This window comes from Ornithorhynchus anatinus, chromosome X1, assembly GCF_004115215.2.
Source record: "Ornithorhynchus anatinus isolate Pmale09 chromosome X1, mOrnAna1.pri.v4, whole genome shotgun sequence".
Taxonomy (NCBI): Eukaryota; Metazoa; Chordata; class Mammalia; order Monotremata; family Ornithorhynchidae; genus Ornithorhynchus; species Ornithorhynchus anatinus.
The window spans coordinates 99369083-99395751 of NC_041749.1; the positions used below are offsets into that span (position 1 = coordinate 99369083).

At 41.9% G+C, this 26669-nt stretch overlaps 1 long non-coding RNA gene across 1 annotated transcript; it reads right to left on the minus strand.

The window, feature by feature from the left end:
- Positions 1–2147: 2147 nt before the first annotated feature.
- LOC114806357 lies at positions 2148–20625 on the minus strand. The gene is made up of 3 exons (XR_003754386.2): positions 20444–20625; positions 5229–5388; positions 2148–2536 (listed from the first exon to the last, which is right to left on the minus strand). It is a non-coding gene; the product is annotated as an uncharacterized LOC114806357 (long non-coding RNA).
- Positions 20626–26669: the final 6044 nt, after the last annotated feature.

The following is a 26669-nucleotide window of genomic DNA, read 5'->3' on the forward strand; positions in this document are numbered from 1 at the left end:
TCACAAATTTTGTCACCAAAGGTGATCATTGAGAGAGGGGTTGCTTTCCTTGAATGGCTTCGTGCACATCAGAATACCAAGAGGCAGATTTGAGAGGAAAAAAAAATCAATGAATCAGTGGTATGTATTGAGCTTCCTGGGTGCAGAGCATTGTACTAAGTGCTCAGGAGAGTAGAGTACATTTGATAGACATGATCCCTGCCCACAAGAGAGAAAGACTGCAACTGGCAAACATGTAAGGGTAGCATAGTATTAACAACCCAAACACAATGTAAACTGGTTCATCAATAACGCATGGACCGTTTCAGCAACACCCACATGCAAGGCTAGGAATTCAACATGAGTATCAGCATCTTGAAAATGGACAGCTATATACATATCTTTTTTGCAATTTATTCAGACCAATGTTCAGCAAATTGAGGGCAATTCAAACATTTTCAAATAGGTCTCAGTGGTAATACTGATTGTTCCCTAGGCTTCTATTGCTGTATTGTTTTGGCACTTGTCACCTGACAATAAATTAATTTCTCTGTAAACACTAATGTGAGCTATTATAATCACCAGAGAAGGGCAGGGATTGGCAGAAAGCCTGCAGAGTGAAACCACCTTGTCCTTTTTCACAGTAAAATAAAGAATGATCTGTCAGACTCACAGAACTGCAAAATTTTAAGTTGTGGATAATGACAATGCAAAATTCTAATGTCCTATTTTCTCATTTCCTTGCTGATTCTGAGTTCTAATTCAGCAAATAATGGTTTGCTCTATTTGGTCTCCCTTCTCCAGGGACATTTATTTTCATAATGTTTGGGGTAACCAATTACAACCCCAAATTGAGAAGCAGCTTGGTCTAGTTGATAGAGCATGGGCCTGGGAGTCAGAAGGACCTGAGTTCTAATCGCAGCTCCACAACCTGTCTGCTGTGTGACCTTGGGCAAGTCATTTAACTTCTCTGTGCCTCAGTTTCCTCATCTGTGAAATGGGGATTAAGACTGTGAGATCCACTTATATACATATCTTTAAATTATATATTTTAAATTACTTATTTATAGCATGGTGCAGAGAAACAGCAGGGTATAGTGGATAGAGCACAGGCCTGGAAGTCAGAAGGTCATGGGTTCTAATCCCAGCTCTGCCGCTTGTCTGCTGTGTTACCTTGGGCAAGTCATTTCTCTTCTCTGGGTCTCAGTTACCTCATCTGTAAAATGGAGATTGAGACTGTGAACCTCAAATGGGACAGGGACTGTGTGCAACTCAATTTGCCTGTACCCACCTCAGCACTTAGTACCGTGCCTGGCACATAGTAAGTGCTTAAATATCATCATTATTACTATATTGATGTCTGTCTACCCATCTAAAAGCTCACTATGGGCAAGAAACATGTCTAATTTTGTTGTACGCTCCCAAGCATTTAATACAGTGCTGTGTACCTAGTAAGCACTCAAAGACCATTGATTGATCTACCTGAGCACTTCAAACAGTGTCTGGCATATAGTAAGCATTTAAATACTATAAAAAAATCACTTTGTATAAACCTATTTCCAAATATTCCTATTTCATTTGTATTCTTTTAATTGCGGGGAGGAGGAGGTAGGTGCAGTAAAACAGGAATTGGAAAGGAATAGAGCAAGTTCTGGTAAGAGATTCTGGTAGTTTTGCTGAAAAAAGGAGATCCCATGGCACTGGGACCTTTAGGAGTTAACACTATTGTGGGAAGAGGTGCAAGTACCCCCACAGGCTGTTTGGGTTGGGCTCCCTGCCTCACTGATCCCAGGACTCTGATGAGTCTGGGAGTTTCCAGTTGGGGCTGGAAATCCTAAATGGTAGCTCTCCAGCTCATGTCATCTAGTCCCCCTTAAAATCTCTACCTCCTTTTGGCTCAAGTACTCAAAATTAAAAGCTGGGAACAACTGGCTGATACTTTGACTAATCCTGAAACCAATGATGGTTAGAAGCCAACCTCAGAGGTATGTTGAGATCACAGTGGGATGACAGCTCACTCCTAAATTATAGTGGCCAGAATCCCCTCTGTTTAAGTGCCCATCCCATTAAAGGAAATCCAAGGTAGAGGTGTGTGTATGTTGGCGACTGGGTATGATCAAATTTTTCATTGTCAGAATATGCAATACAGGATTTATTCCACTGTACAGATCTGCTAGGAAGATGCAGTCTAATTTATGCCTTATATCACTGTACTTAAAGCATATTTAAACTTTATTTAGAGCAGTCAGACTCATCTTGTTTAAAATAATTTTCTTTCCATTAAGAAGTCTAGTTTTGGGAAGGACATTTCAGGTTTCCTCCCAGTAAAGTCTCATACATCATCTAAAATTAGTCACATTTTTGTTTTGAACTTCATTGATAAAAATCATACCTGAATGGGACTGAGACAGTCAAACTTGACATGCTACATCTTTGGATAGTTGTAATAAAGCTGATTTCAAACAAAGGTAATCCAACTGAGCCAATTTGAAAGGTAGGCCGGTCATCAAGAAGATAAAAATTGGTACACAAGTGTCTGCTCTGGGCTCTTTAGCATCTATGTAAGAAAATACAATGAACTAATTAAACATGGCATCATTTTGAAAGGCACTATTCCCGGTGGTTTGTAACCCTCCCCTCCTGCCTCAACCCCCCCATGCTTCAGATGGAATCGCATAGAGAGAATAGAACTATTTTTCCTGTCTGCAAGGGGCAGCATATTCCTGTCTCCACATGTCTCATCTCAACCTAGGGAAAATGGATCAGTACACTCTAATATTTCTGTAAATCTTAACTTATTTTTTGAATAAAAAACAATACCATACTATTTCATTCATAATTGTATTTATTGAGCACATGTTGTGCTCAGAGCACTCTACTAAGTGCTTGGAAAGTACAATACAGCAATAGAAACAATTTCTGCCCACAACGAGCTCACAGTCTGGGGTGGAGAGACAGACATCAATACAAGTAAACAGGTATCAATATAAATAAAGAAGTTATAGATATATACATATATACACAAGTGCTGTGGGGTGGGTAGAGGGGGGAAAGAGCAAAGGGAGCCTGTCAGGGTGATGCGGAAGGGAGGAGATGAGGAAAAGTGGGGATTAGTCTGGGAAGACCTCTTGAAGGAGAGCCTTCAGTAGGGCTTTGAAATGGGGGAGAGCGATTGTCTGGCAGATTTGAGGAGAGAGGGCATTCCAGGCCAGAGGTAGGACATGAACCAAGGGTTGGCATCAAGACAGGTGAGACTGAGGCAACATTGAGGAGGTTAGCACCAGAGGAGCAGAGTGCAGGCTGTGATGTAGAAGGAGAGAAGGGAGGTGAGGTAGGAGGGGGTAAGGTGATGGAGATCTTTAAAGTGAGGAGTTTTTGCTTGATATGGAGATTGTTAGGTAACCACTGGAGATTTTTGAGGAAGTGGGTGACATGCCTATCACGTTTCTGTAGAAAGATAATCCAGGCATCAGATTGAAGTATAGACTGAGGTGGGGAGAGACAGGAGGTTGGGAGATCAAAAAGGAGGCTGATGCAGTAATCCAGTCAGGACAGGATGAGTGATTTGTACTGACATGGAGAGGAAAGGGCAGATTTTGGCGATGTTGTGAAGGTGAGACCAGCAGATTTTGGTGATGGATTGGATATATGAGTTGAATGAGAGAGTAGAGTCAAGGATGACACCAAGGTTGTGGGCTTGTGATACGGGAAGGATGATTGTGCTATCTACAGTGACAGGAAAATTTGGGAGAGGACAGGGTTTGGGAGGAAAGATAAGAAGCTCTGTTTTGGACATGTTGAGTTTGAGGTGGCAGGAGGACATCCCAAATAGAGATGCCCTGAAGGCAGGAGGAGATGTGAACCAGGAGAGAGGGAGAGAGAACAGGGGAAGAGATGTAGATTTGGGTTTCATCCACATAGAGATGATAGTTGAACCCGTGGGAGCAAATGAGTTTTCCAAGAGAGTGAGTGTAGATGGAGAATAGAAGGGGACCAAGAACTGAACCTGGAGGGACCCCCACAGTTAGGGGGAGAAGGAAGATGGGGAGAAGGAGTCCACAAAGGATTCCCATTCAGTGTATCAAAAATTATACTAAAAATGCAGTTAATCTCACTCAATGGAGAAAATACTGTTAACTGTATTAATGTGGAGGAATTAACTTATTTAAAATGTTACCCCAGTTGATCATAGCTAAGGGTCAGCAGAGAAGACTGTGAGTTTGTATTTTTTGGGCACAGGTATGATTGAAAAATTAGCTGGACCTATAATAAGAAATTTAATGAACTAAACCAAGACAGAGTCATCAAATGGCCATTCAAAGCGTTTCCCTTCTCAAAAGAAAATAGATACTGTAATGTCAACATCATTCATGCTATAAATACTTGAACCAGTAAAGTATTAAAGATAATTCAAGATGCTGGCATTAAAAATTAAACTAAAAAGAAAGTAATATCTCTTGCATCTCCATTGAATTTAGAAAACCTTCTGTCTGACAGGAACAAACCATAGGCTTGGGAGACTTAATTTTTCAAAAAGAATTTAAACTAAAATGAAAAGTAAAAAAAAATTTCAAATAATTTCAATGTGACCGCTGTTCTAGTTTTCTTTCCCAGTTCAAATATATTCATTACAGAAGGGTACAAAAGTCATTCAAGTGATTTGTAATAGTGCATATTTTGTAAGTTAATTGATTTAGTTTCCTGTATCTTGGGATTTTGCATCGTCAGAAGTATTCCCCTTTTTCTGCTGAATCCTTGAAGAATGAGTGGAACTGCTTAAAGATTTTCTTAGAACTTAAGACTTTAAAGAGGTCACATCATGACAGCAAATCTCATTTAGAGTTTTATTGGCCATCTGCCATTCTCTGAATAGTACTCAATAACGATCTGTCAAACAATTAACAGAGTTAATAAATAGTCACAAAGTAACCTAATTTGCCAGCCACCATAGCCACTGGTTGGGAATTAATGTACTGAAGCTATTCAACATCACACCTGATGCCCAGCCAGATGGAAAGGAAACATGGCATAACAGATGATGATTAATGATAAAGATGACATACGAGTGTAATGATTATTAAGATTCTGGAAATCTCTTCTTTCCTATCCATATGTGGAGTGTTCATGCCTTATTTTGCATCTTGAGGGCTATTTCCTATGACAAATGAGAGCTGAATTTCCCATATTGGCTTTGTTGAAAGCTTGGACTTCAGAAGGCCCTCCCAAGTAGTAGTAGCGGCGTTACTTACTGAAACCATAGAGAAAAGGAGGGATGTGTAGTAGAGGCAATCCTGTTCTGTTTACTTCATGATCCATGCTGGAAGATGTAACAGCCGGCCAGGATGCAGGTGTTAGAATACTTCTGGAAGATTCTTTCAAGTCAACTGATTTTGAGCATCATCCAAAGTCCTAGAGACAGTCATACAATAATTTTTGTACTCGATGATTACCACTAATTGATCAAAGTCTAAAGAAAAACTGAGATGCTATATCAAATGGCATGAAACACACATATACCACCTAGAGTCTATATTAATAACACAAAACTAAACACATTCACAGACTTCTGTTACCTAGGCAGTATGTCAACACAATGACAGACAGGGAAATAGAAAAAAGAAGTAAGAAAGCCAACACATCCTTTGGCAGACTACCAAGAGGTGTGGTGGAACTGTGGTAATTTAGCTCCGGGCCAAGCTAAAGTTCTCAGAGCTCTAGTATTGATCATCATTCTCTATGACTAAGATATCGACTCCACATAATCACCACATCTGACTCTGAGCAGCTCCACTGGCAACACATAAGTTATGCTAAACATCAAATGATTAAAACAGGATCACAGTCAAAGTTAGTTTCCTAACATTAGCTATGCCCATCGTAACACAGCTACTCTGAGTGAGACATGAGGAAAATGGACACAGGCCTGGGAGTCAGAAGGATTTGGTTTCTAAAACACAGCTCTGCCACTTGTCAGTTGTGTGACCTTGGGTGAGTCATCACTTCTCTGGGGCTCAATTATCCCATCTGTAAAATGGGGATTAAGACTGTGAGCCCTTCGTGGGACATGGACTGTGTCCAACTTGATTAGCTTATATCTAATGATAATAATAATAACGTTGGTATTTGTTAAATGCTTACTATGTGCCGAGCACTGCTCTAAGCGCTGGGGTAGATAGAGGGTAATGAGGTTGTCCCATGTGGGGCTCATGCTTATAATCCCCATTTTACAGATGAGGTAACTGAGGCACCAAGAAGTTGTGACTTGCCCAAAGTCACACAGCTGACAGGTGGCAGAGCCGGAATTAGAACCCATGGCCTCTGACTCCTAAACCCATGCTCTTTCCACTGAGCCACACTAAGTGTTTAAAAGAAGATCACTGAGAAGGAGCATGGCTTAGTAGAAAGAGCATGGGCTTGGGAGTCAGAGGTTGTATCCCAACTGAAAACTGATTTTAAACTACTACAGATAGACAGCATGATGCACTGCAATCAAGAAAGGAGCAGCAACGTAGCCTGGTGGAAAGAGCATAAAACTGGGAATCAGGAGACCTGGATTCTAATCCCAGCTCTGCCCTCATCTGTGGGACCTTGGACAAGTCACAACCTCCCAGGCTTCAGTTTCCATATCTGTCAATTAAGGACCCAATACTGTGAACCTCTTTGCAGTACAGGAACTAAAAATGATCTGATAACTCAACCCAATAACTTGTGACTTTTTTTATCAGAGGCTTCACAAAGATGATGAGACAAGGAGGCCAAAGGAAATATAGTACTAGGCATTGCAAACAACAAATATGACAGCACAACAAGCAGTCTCTGCTTGTGCACAATGTGGTTGGAAGGATGGGTATTGAATTGGCCTTCTCAGTTTACATGTACCCATTGATCAATTTCACGGTCAGTAACATCTTCAACTAAAAAAGGACAACTATGTACAAACATATGGGTGAATATATTTATAATAATAATAATAATGTTGGTATTTGTTAAGCGCTTACTATGTGCCGAGCACTGTTCTAAGCGCTGGGGTAGACACAGGGGAATCAGGATGTCCCACGTGGGGCTCACAGTCTTAATCCCCATTTTACAGATGGGGTAACTGAGGCACAGAGAAGTTAAGTGACTTGCCCACAGTCACACAGCTGACAAGTGGCAGAGCTGGGATTCAAACTCATGACCTCTGACTCCAAAGCCCGTGCTCTTTCCACTGAGCCATGCTGCTTCTCGGTAGAGTGGAGGGGACGGAAGCCAGATTGGAGGGGGTCCGGGAGAGAATGGGTGTTAAGGAATTCTAAGCAGCGATTGTAGACGACTCGTTCTAGGATTTTGGAAAGGAAGGGTAGTAGGGAGATAGGGAGATAACTGGAGGGGGAAGTGGGGTCAAGAGCGGGTTTTTTTTAGGATGGGGGAGACGTGGGCATGTTTGAAGGTAGAGGGGAAGGAGCCATTGGAGATTGAGTGATTAAAAATAGAAGTTAAGGAAGGGAGGAGGGCAGGGGCGATGGTTTTAATAAGGTGAGAGGGAATAGGGTCCGAGGCGCAGGTGGAGGGGGTGGCACTTGCGAGGAGGGAGGAGATCTCCTCTGAGGATACTGCAGGGAAGGATGGGAAAGTAGGGGAGAGGGTTGCTGGGGGGAGGGGAGAGGTGGAGGGGTGACTTTGGGGAGCTTAGACCTGATTGTGTTGATTTTTGTGATGAAATAGGTGGCCAGATCATTGAGGGTGAGGGATGGGGGAGGGGGAGGAACAGGGGGCCTAAGGAGAGAGTTAAAGGTCCGGAACAATTGGCGGGGGTGATGGGCATGGGTGTCGATGAGGGAGGAGAAGAAGTTTTGCCTGGCGGAGGAGAGGGCAGAGTTAAGGCAGGAAAGGAAAAATTTGAAGTGTGTGAGGTCGGCTTGGTGCTTGGATTTTCGCCAGGAGCGCTCAGCAGCTCGAGCATAGGAGCGTAAGAGGTGGACACAATCCCAGGGCTGTGGGTTAGTGGAGCGAGAGCGGCGGAGGGAAAGGGGGGGGGGGCGAGAGAGTTGAGATGAGTAGAGAGGGTGGAGTTGAGAGCGGAGACCTGATCGTCGAGAGTGGGAAGAGAGGACAGGGCGGCAAGGTGAGGAGAGATGCTTTTGGAAAGATGGATGGGATCAAGAGAGCGGAGGTCTCTGTGGGGCAGTAGCGAAGATTTGCAGGGGGAGGGAGTGTGAGAGATGAGGCAGGTGAGAAGGTTATGGTCAGAGAGAGGGATTTCAGAGTTGGTGAGGGAGGAGATAGTGCAGCGGTAGGAGATGACGAGATCGAGGGTGTGACCAAGTCGGTATGGTGGAGGAGGAGGTCGGCAGAGTCGAGGAGGGATAGCAGGCAGGCAGCAGAGGAGTCATCAGGTATATCCATATGGATGTTGAAGTCACCGAGGATCAGAGTGGGCAGAGAGAAGGAGAGAAGGAAGGTGAGAAAGGGGTCAAGGTGGTTGAAGAAATCGGAGGAGGGACCAGGAGGGTGGTAGATGACACAGTAAGCTCTCAAGAAATATGATTAATAATAATAATGCTGATGCTCGATGAAGATGATTAAGTAAAATGAAAGACCATCAGACTTGGAAAATTGGAATCTAAGAACTATCAAGTTTGAATCATTCTTGTTGATTTAAACAAAATATTAGTCAATTACCCATGTAATAATAATATTAATCTGTGGCATTTACTGTGTTTACTATGTGCTAAGGGCTATACTAAGCACTGGGGTAGATAAAAGATCATTAGGTCCCACATGGGGCTCACAGTCTACATAGGAGGGAGAACAGGTATTGAATCACCATTTTGCAGATAAGGGTACTGAGACACAGAGAAATTAAGTGACTTGACCAAGGTTGCACAGCAAGTAAGGGGCAGATCTGGGATTAGAACCCAGGTCTTCTACCTTCCAGGTCCACGCTCTTTCCGTTAGGTCATGCTGCTTCCATGTGACTCTTAGTTTTGGCCATGGATGATAATTTTGTCTTAGAACCAGAAAACAGGGTTGTCTCCTTAAGCTATGCAGATATAATTTTGGGAAATACATCCCCTTTAAACCAAATGCTGTTTTAAGTTGATGGTTTAGGCAAGTGAAGAAAATAGCCTTGGAGTGCTAATTAATGTTTCAAATGCTTACTGATGTTTCAAATTGCTGTCTGCAATGCTCAGGCGCTTCAGACAGAGGACTAGTGACTGCTGTGAGATGTTATCCAGCGGACTTGACAGCATGTTTCTGTAGTAACATATACATTCACAGAAAAACACATTCATAGGTTTTGAGGATGACAATAGAGGACAATAGAGGTTTAAGGTTGGCACCTGTTATATATTTTGTCCAGGTTTCAATATAATAATAATGGTTTTTATTAAGTGCTTACTATGTGCCGAGCATTGTACTAAATGCTGGGGTACATATCAGATAATCAGATGGATATATTTTCTTTCTCTTATGGAGCTCACAATTAAAGGGGGAGAGACAATGGGTACTGATTCCCCATTTTACAGATGAAGAGACTGAGGCAAACGGAAGTCAAGTGAGTTCCCCAAGTTCACATAGCATGGAAGTGACAGAGCTGAGACTAGAATCCAATCTATTGATGCCTGGTCCCAATTGATATTTGGCAAATAGCAAAAAAGAAAATCAAATGTATCTTCATATGTGTGTGTGCATCACATATGCACCATGGTGTGTTTACACATACACTCACAATACTATAATCAGAGTCTGTTCTGTGAAGATATTTTTGCAATTTGAATAGTTATTAAATTATGTGCTTCATTTTCACATAGACCTGAATGTTATAAGTGATTTGGGGTTCCAGAACTTGTGGAGAGTAACATGAAATTCCTTGACATGCTATGCACTGAGATATACATGCGTCAAATTTTCTAAGATGTATCTCTCGGTCAAAGAAGATTTAACTTCCCTCGAAGAGACTTAATTGTCTCCTGACTTCTCATTTTAACAATCCTAGCAATAAAGCTAAAATCAATCTTCACTTTCTTCCTAAGTATCTACTTAAGAGGAGAAATCATTGATCAAGAATTCTAACTGCATATTTCTGAATGCAAATTATTTGAATGTTTGTGAACCATTTCTGTTGCCGATTAGATTGAAGACATATTTTGCCAAAGTTTATTATTCTAGCAGAGTTTTCACTTTTTGATAAGGCAAGTGGAAAGACCATGGGCCTGGGAGTCAGGATTTTAATCAATCATTCAATGGTATTTATTGAGAGCTTACTATGTGCAGAGTACTGTACTAAGGACTTGGAAGAGTACAACCCCAGCTCCACCAGAGATCTGCTGTGTGACCTCGGACAAGTCACGTAATTGCTTTGTGCCTCAATTACCTCATCTGTAAAATGGGGATTAAGACTGTGAGCCCTATATGAGATGTGAACTGAGTCCAAACTGATTAGCTTGTATCTATCCCAGTGGTTATTACAGTGCCTGGCACATAGTAAGGGCTTAACACATAACATTAAAAAAATCCTCACATCAAAATATCTGTAAACAGCCTGTGTATAAATGCATTATCATATATGAACATGTATTTGCATGATTTGATGATTTCTTTGGAAGAGATTGTCTGTGATGTCTCTTGCCTTATAGATACACATATATGTATAATATACATATATACACACATATACGCACACACACATTCCATTATAGTGCAAAGGAGGGATTTTGTGCTCATGAGTGGCAGAGGGGGCCACAACAGGGTTGAGATTTGCATAAAAAGGGGTTGGATTACAAATGTTTCTGCCCATCTTATCAGATCTACAAATCTCTAGTAGAAGGAAATAAACTATGCCCCAACATGGTACCGCCTCCCCCAAATTGACATCTGCCAGTCATATGACAATCTGACTTTCATTCAATCGTATTTATTGAGCGCTTATTATGTGCACAGCACTGTACTAAGTGCTTGGAAAGTACAATTCGCCAACAGATAGAGACAATCACTACCCAACAACGGGCTCACAGCCTAGAAGGGGGAGACAGACAACAAAACAAACCAAGTAGAAAGGCATCAAAAGCTTCAAAATAAATTTTGAATTGAGCTGAATTGAGGGAATTGAGCTAGTTTGGCATATGTGAGGAGGGAAGGCAATCCAGGCCAGAGGTAGGAAGTGGAACGGGGTCAAAAGCGGGACAGGTGAGAACGAGGCACAGTGATGGAAGTTAGCGGCAGAAGAGCGGAGTGTGCAGGTTAGGCTTTAGATGGAGAGAAGGGAGGTGAGGTAGCAGGGGGCAAGGCGATGGAGAGCTTTCCCCGCACCTGCCCCTCATAGCCAGTCCTCTCCCAGCCACACCAGAGACTCTGCCCTGACAGAGTGCCTTCTCTGTCACTTGGAGGAGCAGCAGCCCCTGGAGTCAGGTGATGTGGAAAAAATGCCCTGGGTGGGCATGATCCCTCCCAAGCAGCCAGGACAGAGCCGCTTTGGTTCTTGTGCACCCACCTCCTCCCTCCCCTCCAATCCACCGGAGGAAATTGCATGCACACTTCCCTGATGGACAGTCTGCTCCATGGAGGGCAGCCCCTCCAGGATACGGAGCATTCCTTGATCCATGTGCCTAATTTGGTCAGCCTGGGTCCCCCTTTAACAAGCTTTATGGAAAGTCCTGCTTCCCTCTTCCCCAGTGTCACACCCTGGTTGAAAGATCCTGTGGCATCATAGGTCAAACTACAGAGACAAATGACCAAGAGCCTATTGATATAAACTGTTCATTTATTGGATGACCTTGAAGAATAAGTAGAATGATTGCCTGAATAATGTGTCATAGTATGTCATGGAACCATCTTCAGTAGGAGAGGAATGTATAATAATACCCTAACATTAACAATTCCCTAACAGCTGTTATGACATTATCAATTATATTATTAATATAATTTATATCATCATTAACATAATAATAGCATTATTATTTCCTGTCTACTTGTTTTGTTTTACTGTCTCCCCCTTTTAGACTGTGAGCCCATTGTTGGTCAGCGATCATCTCTATCTGTTGCCAAATTGTACATTCCAAGTGTGTTGTATAGTGCTCTGCACACAATAAGCACTCAATAAATATGATTGAATGAATGAATGACCGAAAGAGATAAATTCTATAAGGAAAATTTTTTAGATGACAATAAGACAATGTACTGTATAAATCCTTTAGCTAGAGCACAGATTTTCTACCCAACAGTAAAGAAATAATTCACACAAATTCTAAGAGACCAAATTTCTTCAGAATACCAACACTCTGGAAAACTAGCCAACTCTAATAACTTTGATTCAGACAAAGGGAATGGGGTTTCTGGTGCTATTTGTCTTGGCATATTTGATCGATACTTTACACAGATTATTAATTGCCAATTTTTGCTATATTCCTGGAGAGGGGCCTGGGTCATAAAACATTTGTTTTCACAAACTATTTATCCTTCTTTCCCAAAGAATCTCTATTTGTTCCTCACATACCACACCATAACTACAGATTTCTGTCAGATTTCTCGGTGGTGCCTTCCTAAATCATGTTCTTGAGATCCCAGGAATGCATGCTGTATATTCTGGGATCAGTAAAATGATAATCTCTCTCTGGGACCGTGGTTCTCCCAGAGGCTGCACCTGAGGAAAGGGCCAAACTTGGCTGTGGTGAAACAAGGTTAAAAAAATGAATACAAGTGACACCGGCAAAGTGGACCTTGCAGTTCCAAAGATTGGATTGGTGCACAGAGTTGGGAGGAAAAGGAAACAATTTTAAAAGCTGCAGGGGGAACAGAAGGAGGGAGGGGGGAAAAGGTGAGGACAGGGTTTAGGATTTTCCCAACAGAATTCCCCTGGGGGTAGAAAAAAATATTTATTGACCATTTATTGTGTGCATTACCCCGTTACTAGGTGTTGATAGTAGAAACAAAATTACAGAAAAATGGAAAGACCTTGGGACTGGGAGTCCAAAGAACAAGGTTCTAGTCGCAGCTTTGCCTCACTCTTGCTGTACAACCTTGGCTAATAATCAGTGATTCTCTCTGTGCCTCCATGTCCTTGATAGACAGGATAGTAGGTAGTTCCTATCCCCGCCATTCCCACCATTGTCAATTAGGTGTACACTGCATAAGCAGGCACTTTCATCACAAGTCCCAAAAACTCATCCCTGGCCCCCGAGACTACATGGGCTTGTACGGCCAGTGAGAGAGATCATAATGACCCCATCCAGGCTCCTGCCACCTTCCAGGCCAAAGCCCTGCCACTCTGCTGTTTCCAGGGAAGGATGGAAGGAAAAAAAGGTTGAGGAACATAAGAGGAGTGTTTGATGGAAGAAAAGAAAAAGGAAAAGCAGGAAGAAAAGAAAAATAAGGAAGGTGTTCAGAAAAAAGCTGCTGACCATAAAACCAAAGGCAAGAAAAAAAAAACAAACAGAACCCTGGTTGGAATTGGTGTTACTGAGCCCTGCTCTAAGGAGGAAGACAAAGACTAACCCAGAAAAGCTGATAGCCATCTTCAAAAGACCCACGTCCTTCCTGCACCTCTTCACTGCCATTTCTCCTTAGGCCCCAACAACTACTCCTGCTTGAGCTCTCTCTCTGATGGTATCTTATGTGAAGCATCATATTACTCTTGGACCTCCCAACTCCAGACACAAAGAACTCACTTCCTAATTGCCATGGTTGAGAAGCAGTCATTCCTTCATTTAACCTCTCCTTGCTCTCACTCTGCCTGCTGCCTGACCTGGCTGCACAATGCGGAACACAATGCCGGTGTGGCTGTCTGACAAGCTGGTGACAAAGGCCCGCCTTCATGCATATCAGCAGCTACCTGCCTTCACATCAACTCAACTGTCTATTTGCTCCTGAAACTTTGCTCTCAAGGACCTACATTCAATTTGGCAACTGGTCAATGGAACCACCAGATCAAGCAGTTATTGCTGTTGACAACCTCTCCTCTCCTAAACTTCTCTGACTTCAACATGTCCCCTCAATTCCCTACCTCTAATCAGCCCAATCCTGTCCTTCCTTCCAAGCAGTTCCCTTGACCCCCTCCATCCTGCCCTTCCCTATCCCTTGCACACCCCCCCACCATTATCCCTGAACAGCCTCAGTCTAATGTGGCCCAGGGAACCCCCACTCCATCATAGCAAAACTGCCTTTCAACCTTGCCCTATTTGTGGCTCAGTCACTGCTCCTCCTTGCCATTACTGAAACCTGGCTTTCCCAAGATGACAAAATCTCCTTTGATGCTCTCTCTTTGGGAGAGGGCACATCTCCCACTCCCCAAGACTCATTGGGAAAGGAGGGGGGAAGTGGCCTTCTTTCTTGCCCCCCAATGTAGCTTTCACACCATCCCACCTCCTCTATCCCTTTTTTTCCTGACCCATGAAATGAGTATCATCTGCCTCTATCACCTACTTCAGTTATTACTCATGGTCATCTACCATCAACCCAGGCCCCTCCTTCAACTTTCTGAACCATTTTGATCCTTTTCTCACATTTCATCTCTATTTTTCCATGCCTACATTGATCCTTGGGGATTGAAATATCCATGGGGCTGTTCAACAACCTTTCTGCTGCCAACTTTCTCTCATTTCTCAACTCCAGTTACCTCCTACTCTACTACCCTACCTCACCTAGTCACCAATTTGGACAGACAGTCTCATCATACCTAGTCACTTTACAATCTATAGCCTCACGTGATCTGAAATTGCTCTGACAAACCTCTTTATTGGCCTTTTCTCCCACACACCCAAATCTAATAATATTAATAATAATGATAATAATAATGATGATATTGGTCAAGCACTGTTCTAAGTGCTGGGGTAGATACAAGCTAATTAGGTTGGGCTCAGGCTCTGTCCCACATAGGGACAATCTTAATCCCCATTTTACAGATGAGGTAGCTGAGGCACAGAGAAGTGAAGTGACTTGCCCAAGATCACACAGCAGACAAGTGAAAGAGCCAGGATTAGAACCCAGGGCCTTCCAACTCCCAGACCTGGGCTCTATCCACTAGACCAGGCACTTGCTGTCTGCAGAGCACTGTAGTAAGTGTTTGGAAGAGTGTAATATAACAGAGTTGGTAGATAGATTTCCTACTCACAAGGAGATTACAGTCTAGAGGGGGAGACAGACATTCTAGAGGGGGAGACAGACATTAAAATAAATTACAGCTAGGTACCTAAGTGCTGTGGGACTGATAGAGGGGTGAATAAAAGGTAGAAAATCCAAGTACAAGGGTGACTTAGAAGAGAGAGGGAATAGAGGAAATGAGGCTTTGCTGGGGGAAGGCCACTTGGAGGAGATGTGATTTTAATAAGGCTCTGAATGTGGGAAGACTGATCGTCTGTCAGATATGAAGGGGGTGGGAGGCCTAGGACAGAGGCATGACATGGGTGAGGGGTCGGCAGCAAGGCAGAGGAGATCGAGGTAAGGTAGGTAGGTTGGTGTTAGAGGAGTAAAGTATGTGGCCTGGGTTGTAGTAGGAAATCATTGAGATAAAATAGGAGGAGATGATCTGATTCAGTGCTTGCATAGAGCAGCAGTTTAGGGAAGATTTTTCTTGAGGAAAAACTGAGCCAAGAACAGTTGTTTCTGGGTAGATGGCAGTGGAACTGGGGAATACCAGGGTAGAGCTGCCCTGGCCATACAATTCCCAGCTACTCCCCTTCCTGTTTCCAGGAAAGATACCAAAGGCCTCATATTATGGGCATAGGGCCATTAACACTGACCAGAGAACTCCAGCTATTCTCCCCACCTGAGGGAGAGAATTTAGTGCCTTATATTTATGTTCCTGCCTTCCCATTGAGCATATTTACCCCCTTATCTTAGTTTTCACCATTTCTTTTTCCTCTTATTAGGATCCCATCATTCATTACCCTATTGACTGCATTTGGGAATCATGTCCTTCTCTCTTGCCCTTTACCTGTCACCTTCCATTTCAATTTTCAAAATTTTAAAATATCAAATTATCTCCCTAGAACTTGGGATCCCAACTGGTCAATAAAATTGGAACACTAGAAGATTGTTGTGCCAGTCAAAAAAATGTCTAAAACTGGTTAGCTCTGATGATTTATGGCTGTGGCTGCACAGCTTGTGAAGGTCATTGTTACTGGCCATGTTGAAGCTTCCTGATATTTGTACTTTTGGGGTCCAAATTTTGGTCGGAGACCATTGCTCTAGCAGCTCCAACTATCTAAGGCAAGTTGTTGATATATGTGTTTCTCTGGTATATTACAGTGACTACGATCCCACGAGATATTGCTTTTGTAACATGAGTTAGGGTGGAATGTGAAGATCTGTAGAGATCCAGGTCTATGCTGGGCATCAAACCCAGACTTATTTCTCCACATAGTAGCTCTGAGGATCCATTTTTCAGAATTGGTACAGCACTTTGAACTCATGTTAAGTCTGAGTAAACCAGTTATATCACAGCCTGCCTGCATGCGACCAAAGAGCATAATGCTTCACTAAATTCTGCTCTCTCTGACCCAATTTTAATGAGATATGGAGAGACTAATGTAGAAGAAAATCAAAAAGTTCAGTGGAATTTTGAGAAGACAGATTTTTGCATGAAGATTATGTGTATAGCACAACTTCATAGGGCACCATATAAAAAGAGAATCAATGATAGCAAGTACCCATCAGTATATAGCAGTCTTAAAAGGAGGAATATGCAAGTAGAGAGAACAGAGCAACATTTTAAAGGCAGAATGTAACACCATGTCAATATGGCCTAGCCACTGCCTTTTGGGCAGTTATTTCAGCAAACACATTAGCTGGGTGCACAGCACAGCAAAGGTTAAAAACAAGTGATTTCTACCTTGCCTCTGGGAGAAAAAAGGTTGACAGATTAAGAGAAAAAAATTGAAACATGAAGGATTTGAATTAGACCAAAACTAATGACTGAAACAGAATGATCTTCAGAATGGTTCAGGTTGCTGCAAAGATGGACCTTAACCCCTCCAGGTAGTATCAATTACCAGTTTATAAAATAGACACATAAAGTGCTTGGGAAACACAAAAGGTAAATGCTGGTCCATTCCTTACCTCTGTATTTTAGTAAAAACTTATACTTTTTTCATTTCTTTTTAGACTTACAGATTTAAAGTGTTTAAATACATTCTTCTCTGAACCAAGAGTGTTAAACTATAGACTAATTTAAAGAGGAATTCAATCTAGGGGCCCTTTGAAAGGTCTATATGACAAAGTGCTCTATCGCTGGTCATTACAGTTGCATCAATTAGTCCCAAAATCTGGATTTTAACAGCACAACCCACTTAGCTTCAGCATCTCTTTCATAAGCCAAAGATATCATTCTACAAAAGAGATCCACAGTGGCAAGAAAATATCTAATAATAATAGTATTTGTTAAGCACTTACTATGGACCAGGCACTGTACTAAGCACTGTGGTGGATACAGGCAAATCGGATTGGTCACAGTCCCTATAACACATGGAGCTCACAGTCTTAATCCCTATTTTGCATTTCAGGTAACTGAGGAACAGAGAAGTTAAATGACTTGCCCAAAGTCACACAGCAGGCAAATGGCAGAACAAGGATTTGAACCCAGGTCCTTCTGACTCAAAGGCCCATGCTCTATCCACTAAGCCATGCTGCTTTAGGTTGATATGTCTGTCAAAATAGTGGCCACAAATTAGTCTATGAAAGTTTTGAATACATAGCCTGAGAGCAAATATTGAAGAAAATCTGCAGACTATATCAAAGATCTTGCTGCCCTGAAAGTTTCACATTCAACTCCAACTGGGCCTGGGAGTTACAGGACCTGCATTCTTCCCTTGGCTCTGCCAGTTGCCCACCGTGTGACCTTGGACAAGTCAATTAACTTCTCAATGCCTTAGTTGCTTCATCTGTAAAGTGAGCCAGTTATCGCCCTATCTCCCTACTACCCTTCCTTTCCAAGCTCCTAGAATGAGTCGTCTACACTCGCTGCCTAGAATTCCTTAACTCCAATTCTCTCCCAGACCCCCTGCAATATGGCTTCCGTCCCCTCCACTCTACCAAGACTGCTCTCTCTAAGGTCACCCATGACCTCCTTCTTGCCAAATCCAATGGCTCCTACTCTATCCTAATTCTCCTTGACCTCTCAGCTGCTTTTGACACTGTTGACCATCCTCTTCTCCTCCACACCTTATCTCACTTTGGCTTCACGGACTCTGTCCTCTCCTGGTTCTCCTCTTATCTTTCTGGCTGTTCATTCTCAGTCTCCTTCACAGGTTCCTCCTCCCCCGACCATCCTCTAACTGTAGGAGTACCTCAAGGGTCAGTTCTTGGCCCTCTTCTGTTCTCCATCTACACTCACTCCCTTGGTGAACTCATTCCGTCTCACAGCCTTAACTATCATCTCTATGCAGATGACACACAGATCTACATCTCTGCCCCTGTCCTGTCCCCTTACCTTCAAGCTCGTATCTCCTCCTACCTCCAGGATGTCTCTACCTGGATGCCTGCCCACCACTTAAAACTTAACATGTCCAAAACTGAGCTCCTTATCTTCCCTCCCAAGCCCTGTCCTCTTCCTGACTTCCCTATCACTGTAGATGGTACGACCATCCTTCCCGTCTCTCAAGCCCGCAACGTTGGTGTCATCCTTGACTCAGCTCTCTCATTCACCCCACACATCCAATCCGTCACCAAGACTGCCGGTCTCACCTTTATAATATTGCCAAGATCCGCACCTTCCTCTCCATCCAAACAGCTATCTTACTGTTACAGGCTCTCATAATATCCCGGCTGGATTAGTGTGTCAGCCTTCTCTCTGATCTCCCTTCCTCCTGTCTCTCCCCGCTCCAGTCTATTCTTCATTCCGCTGCCCGGATCATCTTCCTGCAGAAACGCTCTGGGCATGTCACTCCCCTTCTTAAAAACCTCCAGTGGTTGCCTATCAACCTCCGCACAAAACAAAAACTTCTCACTTTAGGCTTCAAGGCTCTCCATCACCTTGCTCCCTCCTACCTCTCCTCCCTTCTCTCTTTCTACTGCCCACCCCATAGGCTCCGCTCCTCTGCCCCCCAGCTCCTCACCGTCCCCCGTTCTCGCCTATCCCGCCGTCGACCCCTGGGCCACGTCCTCCCACGGTCCTGGAATGCCCTCCCTCCTCACCTCCGCCAAACTAATTCTCCTCCCCTCTTGAAAGCCCTGAGAGCTCACCTCCTCCAAGAGGCCTTCCCAGACTGAGCTACCCCTTTTCCCTCTGCTGCCTCTCTGCCCCCCCTTCATCTCCCCTCAGCTCAGCCCTCTTTTCCCCCCTTTCCCTCTGCTCCTCCCCTCTCCCTTCCCCTCCCCTCAGCACTGTGCTTGTCTGCTCATTTGTATATATTTTTATTTCCCTATTTATTTTGTTAATGAGATATACATCCCCTTGATTCTATTTATTGCTACTGTTTTAATGAGATGTACATTCCCTTGATTCTATTTATTGCTCTTGTTTTTGTCTGTCTTCCTCGACTAGACTGTAAGCCCATCAATAGGCAGGGATTGTCTCTATCTGTTGCCGAATTGTACATTCCAAGCGCTTAGTACAGTGCTCTGCACAGAGAAAGCGCTCAATAAATACTGTTGAATGAATGAATGAGGGTTTAATACCCATTCTTCTTCCTATCTGGACTATGTGGGACCTGTTCCACATGATAATAATAATTAGGGTATTTGTTAAGTGCTTACTATGTTCCCAGCACTGTTCTAAGCACTGGGGTAGATACAGGGTAATCAGGTTGTTCCACGTAGGGTTCACACTTTTAATCCCCATTTTACAGATGAGGTAACTGAGGCACAGAGAAGTTAAGTGACTTGACCAAGGTCATACAGCAGACATCGTGGCTCAGTGGAAAGAGCCCAGGCTTGGGAGTCAGAGGTCATGGGTTCTAATCCTGCTCTGCCACTTGTCAGCTGTGTGACTTTGGGCAAATCACTTACTTTCTCTGGGCCTCAGTTACCTCATCTGTAAAGTGGGGATTGAGACTGTGAGCCCTATGTGAGACAGGGACTATGTCCAACCCGACCTGCTTGTATCCACCCCAGTGCTTAGTACAGTGCCTGGCACATAGTTAAGCACTTAACAAATACCATAATTATTATTATTATTATTACTCCAAAGCTTAGAACGGTGCTTGACATATAGTAAGTACTTAAAACCCTTCAAAAAATTCATTTTAAAATATCCTAATGTAGGATTCCAAGCCATAAAACTGCAATTAGTACCCATACAGCAACCAGTAAAAGCTTGTCTACCATTATTGGTGGGGGAAATAAGGAAAAAATTCATGATAGCTGCCAACATTTATCCACAAATTATGAGAAATGGAAATTTATTTTAGAATACAGGGAGAGAAAAAAAAGAAAAGGCAAACCAGGTCCAAATCTTCATGCACCATTACTTATATAATCATCAAAATACATAAAACTACCATAAACAAGCACACTTCCTTAGACACATAAAGTTCTGAAAGTATGTACTTACATGTCAACGTGCAAAACAGGATATCCACTAAGATTAGCAGAGCTATTCTCTAGACAGGGAGCTAGGAAGAAACAGTTTCTTCTCAGAAGTTAAAGATTCCACTTGCTTTTTTTGAATGACTTTTATTCCTTGAAGATTCTGGGTAAAGATCTCTCACTACTAGGAAATGAAGTTCTCAGGTGACAGTTACTACAAGACTGCTTCCTTCTTTCCCTTCATTCCCTTGGCCTCAGTTTCACCTACAATCAGGACCTGAGCAATTTCAGATTTGGCCCCTATTTCATCAAGCAATCATCCAATTCTGCTCCAAGTTCCTGAGAGCTTCCCCAAATCAATCTGTTCTTCTCATGCTTCAGCTTGTTAGGCATCGTTATGTACCCCAGGATTTTGGTCATTTAAAACTCTTCCTCTTCATTGTATCAATAATTCTGGCATTTGCTAAGAATTTACTATGTGCAAAGCAATGTACTGATTATCAGGCCCCTATATGTAGCTCAGTCTAAGTAGGAGGGAGAACAGATATTGAATCTCCATTTTACAGATGAGGGAACTGAGGCACACAGAAGTTAAGTGAATTGCCCAAGGTCACAAAGCAGGCAAGTGGCAGAGCCAAGATTAAAACCCAGGTCCTCTGACTCCCAGGTCCACTAGTCCACACCTCTTCCCTTAGAGAAGATAGTTATTGCATAGCAGAACTTTGAGAGCAGGCAATGGACTTTAGAGAAAAATTGCTGCTGGACAAAGAAGGTTTTAGTTCCAAAACCCTTCCAGTTATGCACTTTAGCTAGTGTTGTTAACAATGTCCTTTGTAGATACCAGAGAGCTACACATAGTGTTTAATTGCTTAGAGAAACAGCGTGTCTTAGTGGAAAGAGCATGGGCTTGGGATCAGAGGTCATAAGTTCTGATCCCAGTTCTGCTGCTTCTCAGCTTTGTGCAAGTCACTTAACTTCTCTGTGCCTATTACCTCATCTGTAAAATGGGGATGAAAGCTGTGAGCCCTACTTGGAACAACCTAATTACCTTGTATCTACTCCAGTGCTTAGAACAGTGCTTGGCACATAGTAAGCATTTAACAAATACCAACATTATTATTATTATTATTTAATAAAATGACAATAAACACCATTTGGTGGAAGTCCATCAAAGGCTACAGAAACCTAAAACATTGCTTGGGATGAGCAGTCATCTCATCTGTCATGTTTCCCTTCTGGGTGATAGTGAAGAGGAGTGCCAATTCTGAGCTAGAACCAAGCTAGAACCAAGGACAAGAAATGAAAATACTGAAAATAAAGGTACCTCATACCACATCTCTACTGAAAAAAAAGCAGAATGGATCAGAACTGTACTGCCCTTTATTCTCCCCTAACCCTAATTGAAGCCTAATTAGGGCCATTTGCTTTCCTTTTGTGAAACTGCAACGGACCTATATTCTTTACTTTTCCATTGCCCCAGCCTGCAGTTAATTGTCTGATGATCATCCTGAACTAGGAAAGCTGAATTGGTGCAGTAGGAGTTCATTTTGATCTCCCCCCAACTCCCAACCCCCTCTTATCCTGCCTGGCAGTTCATTAAATGTAATTAAATTCTGGAAACAAATACAGGTGACATTACAGAAGGAAGAGTGCAAGTTGCCTAAAATCAGTAATATTCTAAGTGGTGCACCAATGTTTCCTTCTTGATGTGTTATTGTCTGGCAGAGTTAACACAGCTTCCCAAACTCTCTAATTCAGTATCAGGAAGTTGTTTAAGTACTCAGAGAATCTGGCTCACTCATACATGGGCATGTGGACACTTGCTGTTTCCACCATATGAAGTAGAAAAATGATGCCTATCTTCACATAAATAATACTAATAATGAGAGATTAATGATATAAAAATGGTTAGGATACTGCAAAATGGCAAAGGATCTGTCTCTGTGAATGAAGAGGCAGTACTTTTGTCTGAATCAGAATCCCAGTGGGGAAAATGTAATATCTACTGAAGACATTTGTCTCATTAGCAAAAGGTTACAAATTTTCAAAATTTGATAAAACAGCAGAAAAAAATGCTGATTTGGGAGTGATAAAGGAAAAAATATAAATTAAGGAAACTTCTGCATACTTTTCTTTTATAAACTCAAAGCTTTCTTCTCCAGATTTGAAATGTAAACAGTGCTATTAATGTATTATTTCAAAAGAGGCATAGTAGTAGTACTGGAGGGCCCAAACCTGAAAGTGCCTATTAAAATAAAAATTAAACAGTTATCATTTTGAAGAACCTCTACAGCATCAAGAAGCACAAACTGGCCTCCCTGGTTTGAATTGAAATGGGTAAATGTTAGAAAACTGTGGGAAAAAAATTTCATAGGAAGTAAAAATATGCATCATCCACTGTTAGTGCTAATGTGCATTTTTTTTTAATTTATTTTCTTGATATTGTTTTTATCATTTGCATCTATGTTCTTATGCACCATATTCTTTTTATACTATTGAATGCTTGCTATTTGTGTCTGCTTGTCTCCCCATTAGATCGTAAACCTCTGAAGACAGGGATCATGGGTTCCTTTCTCATAAATTCCCAAACAGCCAGCAGGAACTTAATAAAGCCACAATTGAGGAAAATGATTCTGAAGAGGAAAAAGAGGAGGAGGAGGAGGAGGATGCAGTGGCAAGAATGGATTGCTCTGATCAGCAGGCCAAGATTGTTTGTGAGAACAAACAGAAAATGTGTCTTTGGCAGCAAAGCATGCAGAAACATTCAGGAAAAACCTCAACCATCTTGGCCTCCTAATCAACAATTCGAAGAGCACCCCATTTGTTTTAGAATGATATTTCCCATGTGCCACTTTTCTCTTTGGATCTAGGATCATATATGATTATTAATGAACCAATCATATTTATTGATGATGATGATGGTATATGTTAAGTGCTTGCTATGTGCCAAGCACTGTTCTAAGCACTGGAGTAGACACAAGGAAATCAGATTGTCCCATGTGGGGCTCACAGTCTTTAGTTATTGAGCACCTACTGTCTGCAGAGCACTGTATTAAATACTTGCGAAAGTAGAATATAACTGGGTTGGCAGGCACTTTCCCTCCCCATAAGGAGCATGCCAACTTTTTATTATTATTTACATGTTCTCAGCTTCTTTTGTGAACATAGCTAATAATAGGAACAAGGAATCGATGAGGACTCTTCAGTAGAAAAATATTTTAATGAGGAATATAGCATAAGGAATTTAGTCAGAAAATAGTATGCCCATGATCTTTAGAATATATAAGAAACTAAATGACTAAGGCAGGGCATAGAAATGAATCTAGAAATATAGTTAGAAATAGAGAAAAACAACAATGATAATATATTTTAATAATCATATATAATAATAAAAATAATGGTATTTTTTAAGCACTTACTCTGTGCTGAGCACTGTTCTAAGTACTGATATAGATACAAGGTTATCAGGTTGTCCCACATGAGGCTCACAGTCTTAATCCCCATTTTACAGATGAGGTAACTGAGGCACAGAAAAGTTAAGTGACTTGCCCAAAGTTACACAGCTGACAAGTGGTGGAGCAGGGTTAAGGAAATCAGGTTGTGCCACGTGGGGCTCACCATCTTCATCCCCATTTTACAGATGAGGTAACTGAGGCACAGAGAAATAAAGTGACTCTCCCAAAGTCACACATCTGACAAGTGGCTGAGCCGGGATTAGAACCCATTACCTCTGACTCCCAAGCCTGTGCTCTTGCCACTAAGCCATGTAATATCCATACATTATATATTGTTTCTGGAACATTTTTCCAGAAGTATCTTAAAATATTTTCAAATAGCCATTACAGAAAAAATAGTGAATAATCCAAGATATTGAAATAATTCTTAGAATTTTGTCGAGAGCAGCAAGGGCATAAGATTGTCCAACATTAGAAATGTTTCATTTTCTCAGAAAAATACTAAAAACGTTACAGTACTCTAGTCCCAGACAAGACCATTAAACTACTGATAGAGTGGAAAGACACACTGGAAATATGCTTATCTTTGGTTCATATATCCCTTATGTAGGGTCATCTACATTTACCACAAAAAGTGAATTCTTAGTCTTTTTAAAAAATGCACAGGATGGAATGTATCTTACTAGCTATAGGTTCATGGTTTGCCATTATATTCAACTGAAAGTGACTGAAAGAGTTCATTGTAGATGTCAGCGGATCTGCTTTCGTTGTCATTTGAAACTAATAATAACAAAAAGAGATCTCACCCGTGTGTCACTTGAGTAGGCATGGGCAGAAACGACTGGGGAATATATACTTTCAGACACAATTATCTGCAAAGGATTTATGGGGCACAACCATAATTCAAAATTTCTCCCAGAAAGTGCCCTTGATATTATTTCCATTCCATGTTTAGAAGACCATGCACTTTTCATACAGTATGTCTGTCATAACTAGGAAACATTGTTGGCTTAATAACATTCAGGTAAATTTGAAATGGAAGAGATTCCACAGTGTTCTTTGAAAAACGACCTACTTTTTCATCAGAACACTCTCCTACTCTGCAGCCTAGCACATAGCATTGGCTCCGAAGAGTGAAGAAAAGGAATAGAGATAAATAATCTTTGAAGGGACACAGAGACTAGAAGCAAATGATATCAGATGAGTCTTAAATGCATGGGAGGTAAAAGAAATTGAACTCCATTAGAAGATCATTGCTAATGTATACAAGTGATACAAAAAGATGAACAGTGTGGGAGAAGTTGGTTGGATAGAGTATAAATGAATGAAGAAGAATGATCTTGGATAACAACAGCAAAGTAGAAATGAGAAGAAAGCTAAATAATGTCATACATCCACTGCTTAATGGACGAGAAGGAAATGAAGATGTACAATGTCAGAAGAAGGCTGCTGAGTAAATATAAGTCAAACAAAGATAAATAATGTTTAAGGACTGTTACTGAGACTTTATGGGTGAATTAAGATGAATATGACCAGGTATCAATAGTTGAATGAATCATAGACAATGAAGGTGAATGTTTTTAATAATAATAATGGTATTTCTTAAGCACTTACTATGTGTCAAGCACCATTCGAAGTGCTGGATCAGTAACCAAAGTACACTGCACATGTAAGTTATTATGGGTCACACAGAATATATATCCTCCTAGACTGCAAGTTCCTTGAGGGCAAGGATTGTGTCTATCTACTTTAATGTACTCTTTCAAGTACCTCACCTCATCTAATCACCAACTTGGACACATGCTTGATCTCATCATTTCTAGTTACTGTACAGTCTTTACCCTCACCAACTCTGAAATCCTTCTATTTTACAACTTCCTCACCTGCCTTCTCTCCCACACACCCCCTTCCCACAAATCTGTCCTGTTCCCCTCACAGAGACCTCCAATCTTTTGAACTGCTCCAATTTTCTCAAGTCATCATGCCTTATTTAGTCTCTGTACCTGAATTCCCTTCTGTTGTCAAAGAAATTGATGCCCTCAACACTACCCTCTCTATTGAACCCAACTCTCTCTCTCCCCTATCCTTTTGTTGATCTCATACTACTAACACGCAGCTCTGGATCACCTCCACCATCCACTTCCTTCACTCCTGTGCATGAACTATGGAACACTGCTGGAAGAAATCCAGATATCACGCCTCCCTTATCCATTTTAATCTCAATCCTCATCTGTTTTGGCTCTGTCCTCTCCTCCACCTAGCAACATTATTTCTCCATCCTTATTGACTCCCATGCCCATTGCCCTTGCCAGCTGTTTCCAACATTAATTTTCTACTCAATTGCCCTGTCCCTCATTCCCCTCATTTCCTGCCCCCTAATAGCCTGACCACCTACTTTATTGATAAAATTGAAACAATCAGGTGTGCTCTCCCTAAACTTTCCCAGTTTCCTCTCCAGTCCCTCCCTCCCCCTCCTCCTTCTTCAACTCTCCTATCTTTCCTAACAGTATCTCAAGAGGAAAGCACCTGTCTCTTTTTAAAATCTACCCTCATTATCTATGCCTCTCATCTCATCCCTTTTCACCTTATCAAAACATTTGCCCCAACTTCTTCCCTCCCTGATCACCATCTTCAGCTGTTCACTCTCCAATGGCTTCTTCCCCACTGCTTTTAAACACATCCATGTATCTTCTACCCTAACAAACCCTTCCCTTGACCCCACAGTTCTCTCCAGTTTTCACTCCATCACATCATCAAGAGCATTTACTGAGTTGCTACTATGTGTAGAGCACTGCC